This window comes from Mauremys reevesii, linkage group 17, assembly GCF_016161935.1.
Source record: "Mauremys reevesii isolate NIE-2019 linkage group 17, ASM1616193v1, whole genome shotgun sequence".
In the NCBI taxonomy this organism is placed as follows: Eukaryota; Metazoa; Chordata; order Testudines; family Geoemydidae; genus Mauremys; species Mauremys reevesii.
In genome coordinates this window covers 11,094,783-11,115,593 of record NC_052639.1, presented here as the reverse complement: position 1 = coordinate 11,115,593, position 20,811 = coordinate 11,094,783, and the positions used below count along the sequence as shown (strand labels likewise).

The window sequence follows — 20,811 nt, the reverse complement described above, 5'->3', positions numbered from 1 at the left end:
CAGGAGAGAAACCCTACACGTGCTCTGAGTGTGGGAAATGCTTCAGTCGGACGTCAGCCCTTATCACACCTCAGATAATCCACACAGGTGAGAAACCTTATGGATGCTCTGAGTGCGGGAAAAGCTTCAAACAGAGCCCTAGCCTGAGCAGGCATCGTAGAATCCACACAGGAGAGAGACCCTACACATGCTCTGAGTGTGGGAAAACCTTCATTGACAGCTCAAACCTTGTCAGACATCGTAGAATCCACAGTGGAGAGAGACCCTACACATGCTCTGCATTTGGGAAAAGCTTCAATCAGAGGACGTTCCCTATTAGACATCAGACAAGCCACATGGGAGAGAATGTGAGAAATGCCTTGATTAGGGCTGGCCAAAGCCTGAGCGTCACGGTTTGACTGTTCCCCCATTTCAAAGCAATTGTTAGTCATCAAGTTCCCCCTTCGGGAACAAATTGTTTCATTCCCAGTTGCTTTGATGTTGCTTCAAGTTTTGCTGGAGAGCAGATATTTTTATTATCATTTTCCTCAGTTAAAATATATTGAACTATAACAAAGAGCAGGAACAGGGCAGGGATAGGGGAAATGTCATTTCATCCACTGTAACAACAAAAGTAGTTAGGGTAAATCAGAGAGATTCCCTTATTCCCTGTATTGTCAGAGTGGGGAATGAACAACAATCTACAGCAATGCCATTAACACAAACACACTCTCAGCCTGCTCCAGCCAGAAGGGAAATGGGCAGGAATTCTCACTGTTCAGCCCTGGACACACTTACACTGATGCGCAGCCGTGAGTGTGCTGGGGAAGCTGGTCTGAGCAAACAATTTGAAGTGACAATTCAGTGAGAACTGAATCATCATGCAGTGGAACAGCTGTACATCAAGTAGGTGTGGCCGAGTGGTTAAGGCGATGGACTAGAAATCCCTTGGGGTCACCTCATGCAGGTTTAAATCCTGCCAACTACGCAAGCACTGTGCTGTTGTTGTCATTATTGTAGTCTTGGTGCCTGAGCATCCACAGTGCAAATTGGAGCCAGATCTAGCTTCACTCTGTCTACACTTAAAATGCTGCTGTGGCACTGCTATAGCACTTTGGAGTAGACAGTGACTGGAGGTTTTCCCATCCCTGTAATAGCTGCATTGACAGAACAATTCTTCCTTTTCTTTACCACTATCTAACCAGGGCTTAGGTCACCTTAACTCTATGGGTTTGGGGAGGGATTCACACCCTGAGAGACGTCGCTCTGTCAGTTCAGTGCCCAGCGTACACCAGCCCTTAGATCCCTCTTGGTATTTCAATGCAGGCACTGACCTGTGAGAGGAAAACATCAGCTCACAAACACACAGACTGAATTCCCCACATTTCATCTCGCTGCACTTTCCAGAAAGTCACGAAATTCAATTCATTCTTGCTAGGACAGAGAACAAATAAGTGACACTAAGTTTTTGGCTTGGGTAAATAAAATTAAGTGTTTAATTAATATAGTAAAAACCTGTCCTGATGCCTCTAACTAACATCACAGTGTGAAATAGGAACAGAGACAAAGCTTGTCAGTGACGACTAATTTCGCAAATGATCTTCCCATTATTAATTTCCACGCTGCCCCCATTGGAGGTCTGGGCACCTCCAGTGTCATTGCTCTGCGTTCACCTTCCCCTAGAATTGTTCTCGGACATTCGCCTTCCTCTGCAGCATGGGGCTCGGGTCACTTGCTGGAGGATTCCCTGCACCTTGAGGTCTTTAAGCCACGATTTGAGGACTTCAATAACTCAGACGTAGGTTAGGGGTTTGTTACAGGAGTGGGTGGGTGAGATTCTGTGGCCTGCATTGTGCAGGAGGTCAGACTAGATGATCGTAATGGTCCCTTCTGACCTTAAGTCTATGAATCTATTCCCAAATTTGGAAAATTGTGCAGTTCAGAATGTGAATAGTGACCCTGTCTCCTTCCTGCACCTGCTCTACATTGCCCCACAGCAGCTTCTCCCCCTGCAGAGTCACTCCAGCACGGCAGTGCAGCCACCCAGGGTTCAGCAGGGGCCCCGGCAAGGACAGTGGGTGCAGCAAACAGCCCGGTGTGCCTGGCAGTGATTCAGCTGTAAAAAAGCAACCCCCCCTCCACAGAAGTACAAAGACCTGATTTCCCCAACTTTAACATCATGACCCCCTGTAGAAAGCCACACGTGTCAGTTGTATTTTCACAGGGAGATGCAAAAATCAAGTGACATCAATTTTTAAGTTGAGGAGATAGTTGTTAACCTCACAAAAATATATTAAAGATCCCTCAACATAACACCTGAAGGTGAAATATGAACAGAGACAAACCTTGTCAGCAAAGGCTCATTTCCCAAACGATCCTCAAAATGTTACTAATTCCCACCCCTCCTCCACAGGAGCTCTGTGCACTGTAACTGTTCTGCAGGCAGCTTCCCATTCAATGCTGTTGTGGGACATTCCCAGACTTGGAAATGTACGAACGACAGAATTTGAAGAAACAAACCTGGCTCCCCGCACCAGGTGGGATTTGAGTGTTTTGTCCCTGTCACTTAGAGTTTGTCAATAGTACAGACACCAGGGGCAGGACTCCTGGCTCTGCTTGAGGGATCCTGGCACAGGGGCTGGGGTGGGGGGGGAGAAAGGATTGTAGATTCTGACCTGTGCTCTAGAGAGGAGGTAATAATTGAAGGGAGCATGTTTGTCTCCTCTCCTCCTCAGTGTCCCAGGGCTGGAATTCTACATTCCACAGGGCCAAATGAGGGGGTGATGCCACTTGGTTAATGGAAACCAGTGCTCCAGGTGCGGCTTGAACTCACAACCTCAGCATAGCTCCTCAGCACTGCTCTATAAGTACTGTGCACTAACTAATTGCACCACTGGAGAACATGCTTGCTATGATTTTTTGAGCCTCCCCCCCCAGGTTGATAAAGGCAAGGAGTGACCCCAAAACTGAGCTGAGAGCGGATAGCAACAAGTGTTGGTACTTGGTGGGGTGGATTCTTCTTAAGGGTTCCAGGCACCATTTCACCCTTTTGTTCTTCCCTGTGTAATAACAGAGCTGGTTAAGACTCAATGGAGAGTCTTGCTGCAGACCAACAGATCTGAAATCACTGATAACCAGCTCTAAGCATTAGTCCTGCTTTGGGAGAGTGTCTCTCATGCAAGAAACTGCCCAGTCTGCGCTAGCAGTGAGGCTCCCTCACTAACAGCTGAAATCAGGGAGGCTGTGTGAAGTGCAGGGCCCCAGGGGGCCTGAACAGGGGAACAACACCCCAGGACTTTTAAAAATGGGAGGGCTCTGCCTTGCCACTTTGTAATGACCGTAAGGGCAAGTGAGGGAGGAGAGCAGTGAGCAGGAGGAAGGGGCAGCATAGGAGTCTATCCAGCTCTGAATCTTGTTTTCTCACAGTAGCCAATACCAGGTCTCCCAAAGCCACTCCTCAAGGCAGCACTGGGAGTTGAACCCAGGATCTTCTGTTTACAAAACAGGCACTTTAACCAGCTAAGCCATGGTACCTGCTGTTATTTAAAGCATCGTGTCTGCCCACACCTGACTCTCTGCCAATCCCCACTGGGACCTGACAAGTGTTGCTCCTGTTTGGATTGTGTAAAGCAGAGGAGCAGCTGAAGTTTTGCTCCCAAGGTGTGTGTGTGATTCTTTGGACAGGTCTACACTACAAAATTTGGTTGGTGTAATTACATTACTTAGGCTGGCAATGCAGTTATATCAACCTAATCCCAGTGTAGAATCATAGAATATCAGAGTTGGAAAGGACCTCAAGAAATCATCTAGTCAACCCCCTGCTCAAAGCAGGACCACTCCCCAGACAGTTTTTTGCCCCAGTCCCTAAATGGCCCCCTCAAGGATTGAACTCATAACTGGAGGTTTAGCAAGCCAATGTACAAACCATTGAGCTATTCCTCCCTCCAGATGGGAACTCAACTGTCAGAACTTTCTGGAGCTATGAAATGGGAGGCCCAGCCTCTGTAGCAGGAATGCAGGGCAGGCGAGTTCACGGCAGGCATGGTGGGATACTGGTGGAGGCCAGTCATGGTGATATAATGACCAGCAGCATTTACACTGACAATTTGTCTTTTTAAGTTTGCTGCAAAAAGCTCTAGACCTCTCGTCAAGGTGGTTTTATTTTGTCACCAAAACAGGGCAGTTTTGTCGCCAGACGTGGTATTGCAGTGTGTGTACCAGCCACAAGCTGCCAACCGAGGAGCATTGTGTGTTTTCACACACCTGAGCAATATAATGATGCTGAAATAACTTTGTAGTGCAGACATGGCCAAGATTCACACACACACACACACACACACACACACACACACACACACACACACACACACACACACACACACACACACACACACACACACACAGCTTGCAGGAAAAGCTCACCTGCTTCTCTGCTTTGCAGAATCCAAACACATGCAAAGCGTGTCAGGCCCTGGTGGAGCTGTCAGGAGTCAGCTGTGGGCATCACTGTGTCTTAGCTCTAGGTAGGCACCATGACTTAGCTGGCTAAAGCACCTACCTTCTAAACAGGAGATCCTGAGTTCAACTCCCAGTGGTGCCTTGTTGAGTAACTCTTTGGGTACCTGATATTAGCTGCTGTCAGAGGACAAAATACAGCATTGGGTGGGCCTTTGGTCCAGCCCAGGGTGGCTGTTTTATGGTTTAAATTACACTCACAGGCACTGATAACAGAGTTACTGAAAGTTTGGGAGTTAAGAGCTGATAGCTCAGTGTTCCAGCCCATCACAGATGACCCCCCTCCCTCTGGGACAGGGACAGCGCTGGGTGTTTCATTGCAGTGTGGACATAGCCTAGCATTATGTCTACACTGCCATTAACACACCCAAGTCACTATTCTCAAACCCTGGGTCAGTTGATTCAGGCTTGTGGGGCTTGTGCTGCAGGGTTATAAAATTACAGTGTAGACACTTGGGCTTCAGCCCAGCCTCCAAGACCCCACGAGGGTGAGGGTCTCCGAGCCTGGGCTCCAGTCTGAGCCCCAGGAGCCCAAATCAGATCATCCAGGCCAGCCGGGCCACAGGGATTTTATCACAGTATAGATGCCCTCTCAGGGTATGTCTACACTGCAATGTAAGCCCAGGGTTAGCAGAAGTCATGTCAGCAGCTCCAACACATAAACATAAACCACGAGGGAAAGACCCACCCCCAAATAAGCTAGGCAGTGTCCTTCTCCCTACGGTTCATAAGTCCAGCAACCAAATTCCTTTAACATGAGCCATCCCCTCTCCCACCCCACTCACAGCTGTTGTCCTTAGTCAGTGCAAGCCCAGAGGTGCCTCTGTAGAGTTCACCTGCCTGCCTGGGTGGAAAAGGGGGAAATAAGAAGGCACCGTACTCACTGTGTTGTCTAGGGACTCACTCATCCCTCCACTGCCACCCTGTCCTAACATTGATCTAACCCCTAAATTTTAGTATTGGGACCCAGTCCCCAGCCTCACTCCCAACCAGAGCCTGCTCCTCTTCACCCTTCTCCTCTGTCCCAACCCACAGCCCCCTCCTATTCCCAGTGCCCCTCAATCCCAACCCACAGGCCCCTTCTATTCCCAGTGCCCCTCAATCCCAATCCACAGGCCCCCCGCTCCTCACGCTGCTCCTCAATCCCAACCCACAGCTCCCTCCTTCCCTCCAGCAGCAGGTGCTTCAGACCCCCTCAGGAAGATTTTCTTGCAAGGTTTTGTGTATGAGTCTGCATGTGGATTTACAGTATGTTGGAAATAGGTTGGGTTGCTTGCCGAAATGATCACTTGTGGCTGGTGTTGCATTCCCAGTCTCCATGTTATTGGGGCAGGAGAAACAAAGGGTTGTTATCCTCGATGTGTGAACCAGGGACTCAACCCTGGGTGGAAACTAAATGAGCTGCCCACAGATTCTGGCAGCCACAATGAGCATTTGGTGCAGAGCCCAAACCTGCCTCTGTCCCAGAGGAGGGTCATCCACGAGGGCTTGGCCCACTGACCTATCAGCTCTTAAATCCCAAACTTTCAGTAATTCTATTATCAGTGCCTGTGAGTGTAATTTAAACCATAAGAAAAACCACACTGGGCTAGACCAAAGGTCCATCTAGCTCTGTATTTTGTCTTCTGACAGTAGCCAATACCAGGTGCTCTCAAAACATCTCAACAAGGCACCACTGGGAGTTGAACCCAGGATCTCTTGTTTACAAAACAGGTACTTTAACCAGCTAAACCATAAAGCCTGCCTGTGACTAATGTACAGTGTCTGCTCACACCTGACTCCTGGACCCCACCTGGCCCCACAAAGCAGAGGAGCAGGTGAGGTTTTCCTTGCAAGCTGTGTGTGTGTGAATCTTTGGCCAGATCTGCACTACAAAGTTATTTCAGCAGAATTATATTGCTCTGGTGTGTGAAAAACACACAACGCTCCCTCAGTCAGCAGCTTTTGGCTGGTGTACACACTGCAATGCCACGTTTGGCGACAAAACTGCCCTGTTTTGGTGGCAAAATAAAACCACTTCAATGAGAAGAGTAGAGCTTTTGCAGCAAACTTAAAGTGACAGAGTGTCAGTGTAGACACTGCTGTTCATTATATCACCATAACTGGCCTCTGCCAGTATCCCTAATACCCTCTGTGAACTCGCCTGCCCTGCAGTCCTGCTACAGAGCCATGGGCCTCTCCTTTCATAGCTCCAGGAAGTTCTGACAGCTGAGCCTGCTGCTCTGCTCCAGCAGCCAGGAGCAAATCACTGCTGTGGATGCTGCTCTCTCCCACCCTGCGAACACAGATCAGGGTGGTGGGAACTCCTTGAATGGGGAGCACCGGCATCTGAACTGTGACACCCCAGGACACCCCTTCCCTCGAGGAGGCTCTTACCGTCTAAACAGGGTCGGCTGTTTTCTAGTAAAATCACTAAAAGGGAAGGAGAAAACTCGAAGAGGTTCCTCCTGGCGCTCAGGTACAGGAACCCCAATACTCCCCAGTCCTCAAGAGAGACCTGGAGAGGAGACTTGCTGAAGCAAAGCCACAGGGTCTCTGAGGTTTCCCTGGCCCCTCGCCCCTGTCCTGCCTGGCTGATGTCAGCATCTCTCTGTGAGGTCACCACCTCCCCACCACCTTTGGCCAATAGTCTGAGGTCCTGCAAAGGCCTTTGTGATGTCACTGCCTGTCACGGACTCACAGATCGTGCCCACTCTTGGCCCGTGCGGTCCGTGGGGGGTGCCCCTTTCAGTGCGACAGCTCTTCTCGGAGGTCCACTCTCTCTCGGGGTCAGGCCCCTCCACCTCCTGGAGCTGCCCCTCTCTGAGCCTTAGCATGTCTGTCTCTCGCCGTGGGCCCCTCAGGAGTCCACGTGCTCTGGACCCCCTGGACCTCCTCACCCCCAAAGGGGTTGATGCCCCCTGTTCTCTAGCCCAGAGCGACTCTCAGCCAGCGTAACACAGGAGGGTTTATTGAGAGTTGAACACAGCACAGGAAACTCTCAGGGCCTCAGACCTGGCCTCTCACAATAACAGCACATCCCAGTCCCCCTGCAGCCAGGTGGGCTCTGCCTGCTTCCCCTCGCCAGCCCCAAGCCCCCCGCTTCCCAGCTAGGCCACCGATATATACGGCCCCCAGCCCCACCGCTGTCCATTGTCTTTTCTCCAGGTAAACAGGGTTGCCTGGGCCTCCTCTCCTCTCCGCCCTCCTCTGGCTGGAACAGGTTGGTCACGGGGTCCTCTCCCCGCAGCCCATTGTCCTCCCACTGGCCAGAACCGCCTGTGACTCCTGAGCTGGGTCTCCGGGTCACCAGGTCACCAGTCGCTGGGGTCTCCATCCTCCAGGCCATCAGCCGGGGTCCCAAGTCCCTCTCCGGTCTTCTGTAGCAACAAACTCCCTTTCCCCTCACCTCGTTAAACCAGTAACACCTGGGAACACTGAGTCCCACTCCCTGTGCATGCAAACCACTGGAAAACACAGCAAACCCTAAGAAAATCCCCCACTTCGTCACAGAGCCCAGCACCTCTCCTCCTCTGGGCACCTAGAGCAGAGGCGGCTGGTGCTGATGGCTCCAAGGGAAGGCTTAAAAGCCACAGAACAATTGAGGTCAGGGCTAGAGGAGGGCAGGACCATGCCTAGGTGTGGCCTTCAGACAGGCACAAAAGCACCCAGCCAGGCTGCTCCTGCCATGCCAAACACCCACTGAAGGCCACCCGCAGACAAGCATGCGGGCGGCTGCTGATGCTCTGTGGCCATTATCGAAGGCGGTAGGAAAGCAGGGCCAGCCCCCCTGGTGGGGCCTCTTACCGTTCCCACTCAAGGTGCTCGCTTTTGCCATGGGGCAGGAGATTTTACCCCAAGAGGCTTTTCCCCAGCTGGCGAGAAGCAGAGAAACACCCAGGCTCCCAAGGTGCTATGTAGCAACCCCCCTCAAGCACAGGGACAGATGCACATTTGGAAGAGGGAAACTGCTCTACACCTAGCCCGGGCAGCCGCCCATTTTCTTTGGCAAGTCAGGAATGGCAAAGGCGAGACTGGAAGCACCTGGGGCTCATGCCCCAGCCTTTGTGACGCCCACCCCCCAACTCCTTCCCGGGGCTCTAGCTGAAGCCAGAGCATTGGCCTGAGTGGCCAAGAAGAGGTTCAGGCCCTGAAGGGAGCAGGACTTTCAGCACAAAGGTAAAACCGGACAAGCACAACCACGAAGGGACTCAAACCCTCAATTGTCTAATCTAAAGTCAGACGCCTTATCCATTAGGCCACATGGTAAAAGTCCCTCTAGGTACTTCTTTGGAAAAGGCAGACACTGATGCGTCCGACGAAGTGGGGATTCCCCCACGAAAGCTCATGCTCCAGTACGTCTGTTAGTCTATAAGGTGCCACAGGACTCTTTGCTGCTTTTGCAGACACTGTGTTTCTCAGGTCAGCTACTGAGGGGCCGAGACTCTCTGGGCACAAGAGTGGAGTTCCCAGCGACACGTGAGACTTAATTGTCTGGAGCCAGGTGCAGGGCTTTGGCAGGAGGCTCGGGCATGGGGCTGGGGTGCAGCGGATGGACCGGCTGTCTAGGTGGGAGATTTAGTCTCACCGAGGAGGAATCCTGATGATAGGCAGTGGCCAGGGCCGGTGCAACCACTAGGCGAACTAGTCGGCCGTCCAGGGTGCCAAGTGGTTGGGGCACCAAAAATCGCACTCAGGGAGGCAGTGGAGTGGAGGTGAGCTGGGGCAGGGGCTGGGAGGTTTGGGGAGGGCTGCCTGCAGCAAGCAATGGGGGCGTGCAGGGAACCACTCCCTGTCCCAGCTCACCTCTGCTCCGTCTTCTGCCTGAGCACGCCGCCCCGCTCTAATTCTCCTCCCCTTCCAGGCTTGCGGCACTAAACAGCTGATTGGCACCGCAAGCCTGGGAGGCGGAGAAGTGGAGCGGTGCCGGCAGCTCAGGGGAGAAGGCGGAGTGGAGGGGGGCGGGGGTGGGGAGCCGCTGCAGGGGGGCTGCCCGGCTCTTCCCCATGGCCCCAGCCCCGCCCCCCGCCCTGCACTCCCTGCATGGTAAGTGGGTGACCCAGCCCCAGCCTGGTCCACTTCCTGGCTCCCAGCCATGCCGCCGGCGAGTGCTGTGGGCGGTTCCCCCTCCCCTCAAGCTTGAGAGCCAGGGAGCAGAGCAGGCTGGAGCCCCAGGCCTCCGTGGGGGCAAGCAGAGGGGCTGGTCCCAGGCCGCCGTGGGGGATGGCGGGCTGGCTACCTCCTGCGGGAAGTGGAGTTACCCGGCCCCAGCCTGCTCTGCTCCCCTGGCTCTCAGGCTTGTGTTGGTGTTGGCTAGATTTGTGCGGGTGTTTGTGTATATTAGCAATTGTGTGTGTGTGTGTCAGGATTCATGCATGTGTCTGTGTATGTTTGCAATTGTGTGTGTGTGTATGCGCTCTGCCGCCCTCTGCCGGCACGACAACTATTTCTCTGTATGTCGCAGCCCCATACCGTCGACCCCAGTGGAGATTTCCCCATCTTACAAGGGCTGGCTGGCCTGACCCTTCTCCCCTCTGCGGAATGTGGCGGGGGCTGCAGCTCTCCCCCTGTGGGGCAGGAGTGCCACGGTGTGGGGTGCTGGTCTCCAATGCACCAGGAGAGTAGCTCAGTTGAGGCAGGGCAGGGCGTGTGGTGTCCGTTCTGCGTTGCCTGGTGCTGGGCCATTGCACAATCCCCAGCCACGCTGCACAGCGCACCCCAAGAGGGGACAAGGGTCCAAGCACATGATCCTGCATGAGGATCATTCTCATTGGTAGCCATCCAGTGGCAGTGAGTTCCGCAGGCCTTGGCACATGCTGTGTGGGGCAGGAGGTCCTTGTATTGGGAGCTGTGGGAGTGAACTGCGTGCAGTTGTATCTCTGAGCACGATTGTGAATATTATGGTGTGTGTGGGGTGATGGGGAGTGTGGCTGGGGGCGGTGATTGTTGCTCTCTTTGGGGGTTGGGCTAGCATGTCCCTCTGGGTGTGTGGTGTCTGAGTGTTCTTGCGATTGTGTGAGTCTCTTTGTGCGTCAGAGTGTGTGTATGTGTGTGTGTGTGTGTGTGACTTGCTGCAGAATACAAAATCCTGCAAAGCCATTTCCTAGTGGTTAGCCCAGCAACACACTGATACAAACAGTGTCACAGATGCACACACACACAGAGTAGGGCTCAGCTCCACCAGCAGGGGCAGCAGGGACACACACGTCTCTCCTGGGCCAGCTTGGACAATTTCCCATCACGACCCGGCACAGTGCTGGTGCCCCCACACGGGGGTGGGCAGTGACTGGGCAGGGGGGGCAGATGTGCCGGATCTGTAAAAGCAGCAAAGAGTCCTGTGGCTCCTTATAGAATAACAGCCGTGTGGGAGCATGAGCTTTCGTGGGTGAATCCCCACTTCGTCGGATGGATTCAGAAGGAAGCACTTTGGGAAAATCAGTCAAGGCCCTTAGCTGAGCTGAGACACAGACCCAGTGACCCCTGCACCACCCTGGGAGGGCAGTGGGGTTGAGTGGTCAGAGCAGGGAGGGGGCTGGGCACCAGGACCCCTGGGTTCTATCCCTGGCTCTGGGGGTGGAGTGAACTGGGATCCAGGACTCCTGGGTTCCATAGGGGAAACTGTTTTTCCCTGTGCTTCCCTCCCTAGTGATCCCAGCCCAGCCCCCTAGTGGAGACTGAGCACAAGTGGGGGGAGTTGTTCTCCCACTTTGGACTTATGATTCAAACCCCTCCCCCAGGGGCTGTGATATCAAGAAATCTGCCCCCCACCCCCAACACAGAGAAAACTGGTGGAATTCTGTCCACACGCAGAGAATTTTCTCCGCCGGGCTCCTTCGGTTCATCTCGCTGCTCTCCCTACTGCCGCCAGACACTGCTCATCTGCATAACCCCGCCCATGGACACATGACACCTTCTGTCCTGCTGGTTTCAAGTGAGTGAGTTGCCCTCGGGAGTGAGCAGGTCCCAGCACGTCACAGCCCCAGCCAGGGCCGGCTCAGGCACCAGCTCAGCAAGCAGGTGCTTGGGGCAGCCAGGAAGGAGGCGGCATGTCGGAGTCTTTGGCAGCAATTCGGCAGCGGGTCCCTCGGTCCCTCTTGGAGGAAGGACCTGCCACTGGTGCTGCTGAAGAAGAAAGTGGTGCAGTGGAGCTGCCGCCGATTGTGATCACAGATTTTTTTCCTGCCGGCAGGCGGCAAAAACCCTGGGCCGGCCCTGGCCCCAGCACAGCACAGCCCCAGCACACATCATAGCACGTCACAGCCTGGGGCAGGAGATATTGGGGAAGGGGATGAGGGAGGACCCAGCCCCATAGACCCATAGGGGCAGCGGGATATGGGGGCAGGAGAGGGGATGGCGGGGAGAGACCCATCTCCATAGACCCCCAGAGGCAGGAACTGAGGGGAGAAGGGGAGGGAGGATCCAGCCCTATAGACCTGTAGGGGCAGGGAGATATTGGGGGCAGGAGGGGAGAAGGGGTTGGCAGAGACCCAGCCCGGGGTGCAGGGAAATGGGGTGGTTTGGAAGGAACTGGGGAGGAGAAGAGACACATGGCAGGACAGGAAACCGACTCACTCCGAATACATGCAGAGCAGGGCAGGGCGGAGGCAGATCATGCTGGTCCCAGGGTAATTTCAGGGGTTCTGATTCCCCACTCAGCTGGGGGCTCACCTCTGGGCTGAGGAGGATGCAGGGGCTGTGTGTGTGTGTCAGGCTGGGAGCTGCCTGGGCAGAGGTGCTGAGCCACGTAAATTATCCCGATCTAAACGCCATTGTAGAGAACACTATGTTGGCACACCGCTTCCTGGCAGCCAGAGACTGTGCTTTCTACACCTGCTCCTGTGGATGTGACCTCTCTCCTGATCGCTAAGGAAAGGCCTTTACAGGAAATGGCCACAGCTTCTGGGAATCCGCATGTGGCTGTGAACAGAATTTGGCTCCTGGAACACAAGGCAACTTAAAAGCTGAGCACGCAGACAGGGGCTTGAACCCTGGCCCCTCAGATTAAAAGCCTGATGCTCTACCAACTGAGCGACCTGGGCTTGTTAAGAGCATCTTCACCGTTCACCACAGGAGTGAGCAGGCAGGCAAAAGAGAGGCAAAGAAAGTCCCCAGAACTCCTCCTCTTTCTGCACAGCCACTGCCTGTCAGCAGGATTCCTCCTCCTCCTCCCTCCTGTGCCTCAGTGCGACTAAATCTCCACAGCTAGACAGCCGGTCCGTCCGCTGCACCCCAATCCCCCATGCCTGAGCCTCCCTGTCAAAGCCCTGCACCTGGCCCGTATAATTAAGTCTCACATCTCACTGGGAACTCGACTTCTTGTGCCAGAGAGTCTCGCCCCCCCTCAATAGGTGACCCAAGAAACACAGGCCTGGTCTACACTCGGCGTTTAAATCAGTTTTACGAGCGTAAAACTGATTTAACACAACCAAATCCACACTAGGAGGCACCTTATATCGATTTTAATGGCTCTTTAAATCGGTTTCTGTACTCCTGCCCGACGAGAGGAGTAGCGCTAAGATCGGTATTAACATATCGGAATAGGGTTAGTGTGGCGCAATCGACGGTATTGGCCTCCGGGCTATCCACAGTGCACCACTGACCGCTCTGGACAGCATTCTCAACTCGGATGCACTGGCCAGGTAGACAGGAAAAGCCCGCGAACTTTTGAAATTCATTTCCTGCTTCGACAGCGTGGAGAGCTCATCATCACAGGTGACCACGCACAGCTCATCAGCACAGTTAACAATGCAGTCTCCTGAGAATCGAAAAGAGCCCCAGCATGGACCGCTCGGGAGGTACTGGATCTGATCGCTATATGGGGAGATGATTCAGTGCTAACAGAACTGCGTTCCAAAGACGAAATGAAAAAGTATTTGAAAGAATTTCTAAGGCTATGACGGCTAAAGGCCACAGCAGGGACTCCGTGCAGTGCAGAGTTAAAGTTAAGGAGCTCAGACAAGCCTACCAGAAAACCAAAGAAGCAAGCGGAAGGTCGGGGCAGGTCGAAAAACATGCCGCTTCTATGATGAGCTGCATGCAATTTTAGGGGCTGCGCCACAAGTACCCCACCCTGACCGTGGATTCCGAGGTGGGGTTGTAATCTCTGCCATGTCTGAGGATTATGCAGATGGGGAAGATGAAGAGGAAGAAGAAGAGGAAGACCTCGCAGAGAGCACACAGCACTCCGTGAACCCCAGCAGCCAGGAGCTTTTTATCACCCTGACGGAATTACCCTGCTCCCAGCCCTCACAATCAACTATTCCAGAGAATGACGCCCTGGAAGAGAGCTCTGGTGAGTGTACCTTTGCAAATAGCAAACAGTGTTTTTTAAGCAAGCCTTTTTTAATGATTGATTTGCCCAGAGGACTTGGGATGCATTCGCAGACAGTATAGTTACTTAGAAAAGTTTGTTAACATGTCCAGGGATTGAGAGGAAATCCTCCAGGGACATCTCGATGAAGCGCTCCTGTAGGTACTCCAGAAGCCTTTGCAGAAGGTTTCTGGGCAAGGCATCCTTGTTCCGCCCACCATGGTAGGACACTTTACCATGCCATGCATGTAGCAAGTAATCAGGTATCATTGCGTGGCAAAGCATCGCAGCGTATGGTCCCGGGGACTGCTGGCATTCAAGAAGCATCCGCTCTTTATCTTGTTCTGTTATCCTCAGCAAAGTGATATCGTTCAGGATAACCTGGTTAAAAATCAGGAATTTAAGTAAGGGGGTGGCCATTTTCTACTGCTTTCGTGGAATGCAGCAGCTTAAAAACACTTTCCTGCACGTAGCGAAGCGGGGAGGAGGAGTGAAATGCCGATGATCTTTTCTGTTTGGTCACCGGTGGGTGGGGAGGAAGGTTGTTGATTAGCAGGGAGCTAGCGTGGTATTAGCCATGCGTTGGGGAGGGCTAAATCACTGAGACAGTGGCTTACCATGGCCGCATGCAAGCTGAATTCTGATGCCTGGACCTGATGTGTCTGTGAGATCTGTAAACCCAGAGCTGCAAGCGGTCACTATTAAGATGAAAAATGCGACCTTGTAGGGAAATCACATGTGCTAGGTGAATAGTGATGTTCACTGTGAAACAGTATAACCATTGTTCTGTAAAATGTATCTTTCTAAATATTTATCTCCCTCATGCAGCTGCAAGTTTTCAAGCGTCCCTCCTCCATCCCAAAGGCTAGCACAGATAAGGCGGAGGAAAAAGAAGCGCGAGATGAGATGTTCTCGGATATTATGGAAGTTACACGCAATGAAAGAGCTCATCTGAATGAGTGGAAGGACGTGGTTTCAAATTACAGGAAAGAGGCCAGTGAACGTGAGGACAGGAGGGACAACCGAGATGAGAGGTGGCGGCAGGAAGACCGGCAGGAAAATCAGCGGTGGCGGCAGGAAGATCAGCGGTGGCGGGATGCAACTCTGGGGCTGCTGCGTGATCAAACTGACATGCTCCGGCGTCTTGTGGAGCTTCAGGAACGGCAGCAGGATCACAGAGTGCCGCTGCAGCCCTGTATAACCACCCTCCCCCTCACCATGTTCCTTAGCCTCCTCACCCAGACGTGTAGGCAGCGTGGGGAGGCTCCGTGCACCCGCCCACTCCACCCCCGTGGCCAGCCCAACCAGAAGGAGGCCGGGACGCTGGATTATTTTTTAATGGCCTTCTCCAGCCCTCCTGTCCTCCTCCCAAAGCACACCCTTACTTCTCTCCCTCTTTTATAATGAATCAATAAAGAATTCATGCTTTTAAATGAGAGTGACTTTATTTGCATAAGTAAGCTGTACTCGAAGGGGAGGGGAGTTGCTTACAGGGACTGAGTCAATCAAGGGGTTGGGTGTTCATCAACAAACACAGCAGTCACACTGTACCCTGGCCATTGATGAAGCTCGTTTTCAAAGCTTCTCTGATGCGCACCACTTCCTGGTGTGCTCTTCTAATCTCCCTGGTGTCTGGCTGCGCGTAATCAGCGGCCAGGTGATTTGCCTCAGCCTCCCACCCCGCCATAAAGGTCTCCCCCTTACTCTCACAGAGATTGTGGAGAATACAGCAAGCAGCAATAACATAGGGGACATTGGTTTGGCTGAGGTCTGAGCGAGTCAGTAATGTGCGCCAGCGAGCCTTTAAACGGCCAAATGCACATTCCACCACCATTCTGCACTTGCTCAGCCTGTAATTGAACAGATCCTGACCACTGTCCAGGCTGCCTGTGTATGGCTTCATGAGCCATGGCATCAAGGGGTAGGCTGGGTCCCCCAGGATAACGACAGGCATTTCAACATCCCCAACTGTTATTTTCTGGTCTGGGAAGTAAGTCCCTTGCTGCAGCCGTTTAAACAGAGTAGTGCTTCTGAATACGGCGTCATGAACCCTCCTGGCCATCCCGCGTGGATGTTTGTGAAACGTCCTTGTGATCCACCAGTGCTTGCAGCACCATTGAAAAATACCCCTTCCGGTTTACGTACTGGGTGCCCTGGTGCTGCGGTGCCAAGATAGGGATATGGGTTCCATCTATCGCCCCACAGTTAGGGAATCCCATTGCAGCAAAGCCATCCACTATGGCCTGCACGTTTCCCAAGTCACAACCTTTCGTAGCAGCAGCTTAGTGATTGCTTTGGCTACTTGCATCACAGCAGCCCCACAGTAGATTTTCCAACTCCAAATTGATTCCCGACTGACCGGTAGCTGTCTGGCGTTGCAAGCTTCCACAGGGCTATCGCCACTCGCTTCTCTACTGTGAGGCTGCTCTCATCTTGGTATTATGGCGTTTCAGGGCAGGGGCAAGCAAGTCACAAAGTTCCATGAAAGTGCCCTTATGCATGTGAAAGTTTCGCAGCCACTGGGAATCGTCCACACCTGCAACACAATGCGGTCCCACCAGTCAGTGCTTGTTTCCCGGGCCCAAAATCGGCGTTCAATGGATAGAATCTGCCCCATTACCATCAGGATCTCCAAAGCGCCGGGGCCGCGGTTTGAGATAATTCTGTGTCCACGTCCTCATCACTGTCATCGCCCGCGCTGCCGTATCCGCCTCTTACTCGCCTCGGTTCGAAGGTCCTGGTTCAGCATATACTGCACGAGTGCGCGAGGTGTTTAAAACATCCACGATTGCGGTATGGAGCTGAGCAGGGTCCATGCTTGCTGTGCTATGGCGTCTGCACGGTTCACCAAGCAAAAAGGCGCGAAACGGTTGTCTGCCACTGTCAGGGAGGAGGAGGGTGAGGCTGTACCCAGAACCACCGCGAAAATGATTTTTGCCCCATCAGGCACTGGGATCTCAACCCGGAAATGCCAAGGGGCGGGGAGGCTGTGGGAACTATGGGATAGCTACGGGATAGCTACCCACAGTGCAACGCTCAGAAATCGACGCTAGCCTCGGACCATGGGCGCACACCACCGATTTAATGTGTTTAGTGTGGCCACGCACTCGATTTTATAAAATCTGTTTTACAAAACTGGTTTATGCAAATTCGGAATAGTCCCGTAGTGTAGACGTACCCACAGTGTCCACCTTTTCCAAAGAAGTGCATGCAGAAGGCACCCGCATGGCTTAATGGATAAGGTGCCTGACTTTGAATCAAAAACTTGAGGGGTCAAGTCCCTTTGTGGTTGCGTTGATGCAGTTTTACCTTCATGCTGAAAGTCCTGCTCCTTTCAAATCTGGAACCTCTTCTTGGCCGCTCAGGCCAATGCTCTGCCTTCAGCTAGAGCCCCGGGAAGGAGTTGGGGGTTGGATGTCACAAAGGCTGGGGCATGAGCCCCAGGTGCTTCAGTCTCGCCTTTGCTATTCCTGAATTCCCAAAGGAAATGGACGGCTGCCCGGGCTAGCGTGTGGAGCAGTTTCCCTCTGTCCCTGTGCTTGAGGGGGGTTGCTACATAGCGCCTTGGGAGCCTGGATGTTTCTCTGCTTCTCACCAGCTGGAGAAAAGCCTCTTGGGATAACATCTCCTGCCCCACTGCAAAAGTGAGCATGGCGTATGGGAACAGTAAGAGGCCCCACCAGGGGCTGGCCCTGCTTTCCTACCGTCTACTGATGTTGGACACAGAGCATCAGCAGCCGCCCGCATGGTGGTCTGCGGGTGGCCTTCAGTGGGGTTTGGCATGGCAGGGAGCAGGCTGGCCGGGAGTCTTGTTGCCTGTCTGCTGGCCACACATAGGCATGGTCCTGCCCTCGTCTAGCCCCGCCCTCAGTCACTCTGTGGCTTATAAGCCTTCCCTCGGAGCTGTCAGCACCAGCCGCCTCTGCTCCAGGTGCCCAGAGGAGGAGAGGTGTGCTGGGCTCCAGCCTGGGACTCTGCCTCCCTCCTGCCTATCAAGCCTGGCCCTGGCACTGCTTTCTTCAAGTGCCATGTGAGCAAGAGGAAAAGTGTGGCTACAAGCACCAGACTTGTGGGCATCAGGTGAAGCAGTGAGAATCCCAACCACTAGAGCCACTTCTAAACCCCACCAAAGACCTGGCTCTGGTGGGAAAAGGAGTTAACCAGCAGGAGGAAATGACCCACTTTTGTATAGCTGGAGACAGGAAAGCACTTTGAGCACCAGATCTTTACCACCAGCTAACACAAGGTCCCACTGAGATTTGAACTCAGATTGCAGGATTCAGAGTCCTGAGTGCTGCCCTTTACACCATGGGACCAGCTTGTATTGGTCTCTTGGGACATTGGAGACTCTCACAGGGCTGGCTTGTGTAAGGGACTGTTGGCCCTTTACTAAAACTTAGTGGGGTTTGGTTGGCTAGTTCCCAGTCCCAATAGAAGGGGGAAGGGCCAATGGGAAATCAGGACCCTGAGACTGACAGGCCCCTGGGGCAATGGTCACCAACAGGTAGGGAACAAGTGAGAATTTGTTAATGGAGAAAAATTCCTGGTGAAAATTGGCAAAGCTGTGCAGATTTTGAAAAGTTCAGTGAATTTACACATGAAGATACAAACAGAGAGACAAACACGCACACAGAGAATGAGAAAATCACACACTGCACAGGCCCACACAGACATAACAAAAACCAAACCCACACAGCACACAGAGCCATATACACAAAAAGGAAAACCTCACAAAATATAGAAAGAACAAATCCACACCAAAAATACAGCAAAAGCCCACAACAGGAAACACAAAACCCACATATCAAAAGAATACAAAGCAAAAAACAATATTAATGCAAAAATCATACACACATCCATGCACACAGAACTATGCAAGACATCCACCAAAATCACACAGGACCCACATGCACATCAACGTGACAGATGAAAACCACACCAGCATACAGCAAGCCAGGCAGGGTTTGAGTCTCACAGCGAAGTGGGTGAGCACACAGGTGGTTTGGGAGCAAAGACTGAGAGGAGTCAGGGGCAGTGCTCTGGGCTCTGCCTGACCCTCCTGACACAGGCAGCTGGTGGAGGCAGAGCCTGGTAGATCTGTGGAATCTGCCCTGCTCTCTGTAAAGCAAGGGGACCTCAGTGTCTTCTGAGCAGGAATTGTATTTTCTGCAGGGCAAACTGATTGGCAGAAGCCATTTGCTTAAAGGAAACTAGGGCTGCAGGTGAGGTTTGAACTCACAACCTCAGCATCACTCCACTCAGCACTGCTCTGTAAGTCCTGGGCACTAACCCATTGCACCACTGGGCCCTGCTTTCAGGAGCTTGTCTCATGTTTCATGGCTGGATTAGAGGAGTGGGGGGGTTGCATTAGCTAATACAAATCCATATGAAAGGCTGCAGACTGGCAGCAGCAGAGTGGGAGCCTCCTTCCATGTGAAAGAGCTGGTTCCCCCTTCCGTTGCTCAGGGGAAGGTTGGTGCTTTGAGCCCACCTGGTGCTGGAGCATCTGATGGGTGAGATTAACGGGACTCAGGGAGGGGAAGGAAAGGGAGGGGAAGTCTTTCCTATCCCTGCCTAGCTCCACTGGTCTCCTGTGGCCCTTTCGGCTCCCTGCTCCCCTGTTGGGGAGATGCAGAGACAAGCCCCCATCGGGGTGAGTCACCGAGAGGCTGTGTCCCGTGGCGTGTGTGGGGGAGGGTTGGATGGGGCTCAAGGGGAGAAGGTTGTGTGTGACAGTGCGTGGGGAGGGGAGGTGTGTTCCTTAGGATAGAAACAGAGGTGAAAGTAAGCTGGTACAAGCTGGTGCGGCATAGCGGCAGAGCCAATACGCTGTGCCGGACTGCACCGGCTTTTGCTGTGGGGATTGAAAGGGCTCTAGGCTCCCCGCCACAGCTGGCAGCCCAGAGCCCTTTAAACCCCCCACCCGCGGCTCCGGCGGCCAGGCTGGGGCCGGATTTAAAGGGCTCTGGGCTGCTGCGGCTGCGGTCAGCCCAGAGCCCTTTGAATCCCGGCCGCGGCTCTGGTGGCTGGGCTGGGGCCAGAATTTAAAGGGCTACCTCTGCAGCTGGGAGGCCCTGGTTCATTTAAAGGCCCTTGGTCTCCCAGCCACAGCTGGTACTCCAGGGCCTTTAAATCTTGAGAGGCCACGCCCCCCCAGATGAGGCCACGCCCCTTCTGGATGAGGCCACGCCCCCTCGGGACTCCGGCAGTACCGGTAAGTCCTGTAAGTTACTTTCACCCCTGGATATAAATGATGGAAAACACAGGGGTAGTGACAGTGAAGCCCGTGTCTGAGTGTTATGACTATGTGTGGTGTTGCCATTCACCTTCTCCTCCTATGGTCTCAGCTTTCATTGAATCCAGCATTTTTTCTCCTGTCATCATCCCAGAGGTGTCCCACATGCCTCAGCTACCGAGTGTCCCTCTTAGAGACGCTGAGGACTGGAACTGAATTCAGCTGCTGGGCAGCTCTGCTAGGTCTTTATTCATTTGCATAGGAAAATAGTGTTTAAATTCATTTCAAGCCCCCCTCAACTTCAGCGAACTCCTGAACATACTGGAGATGGGTGTGGAAATCGATTTTCATTTGAAAAAGTTTCTTTAAGGGACTCATTTGGAGTGGAACTAGGAACCCATTACCCTACAGGGAAACATTCACCCACTGAGCTATACTCTCAACAGAGAACATCCTGTATAGCCCAGAGCAGGAACAGTTTTTAACCTGGGGGTTAGTAAACTTTATCTCTATACAAACACCACAGCTTACAAACTCCCCACCCCCGCTCTGTGTCACCAGAGCACAACAACTCTCCTTGGAGCACACACAGCTCCCCAGCTCCTGCCCGTCAGTCTCTCCAGCAGTGCTCCAATCCCTTAAAGCAGGGTCTCAACCTCAATTTACCTTAGGGCCAGGGCCAGTCCTCCAATCCTCCCAGTGGGCCAATAATGTCACTCATACCGCCCAGAACCAGCCCCCCAAAACTCCACCCCCCACCTGCCTAAGGTTCTGGGAGGGAGTTTGGGTGAGG

The 20,811-nt window shown here is 53.1% G+C and overlaps 1 non-coding gene across 1 annotated transcript; it reads right to left on the bottom strand.

The window, feature by feature from the left end:
- Nucleotides 1-18,027: 18,027 nt before the first annotated feature.
- Nucleotides 18,028-18,099, bottom strand: TRNAQ-CUG. Its single transcript has one exon. It is a non-coding gene; the product is annotated as a tRNA-Gln (tRNA).
- Between the last annotated feature and the right edge of the window lie 2,712 nt (nt 18,100-20,811).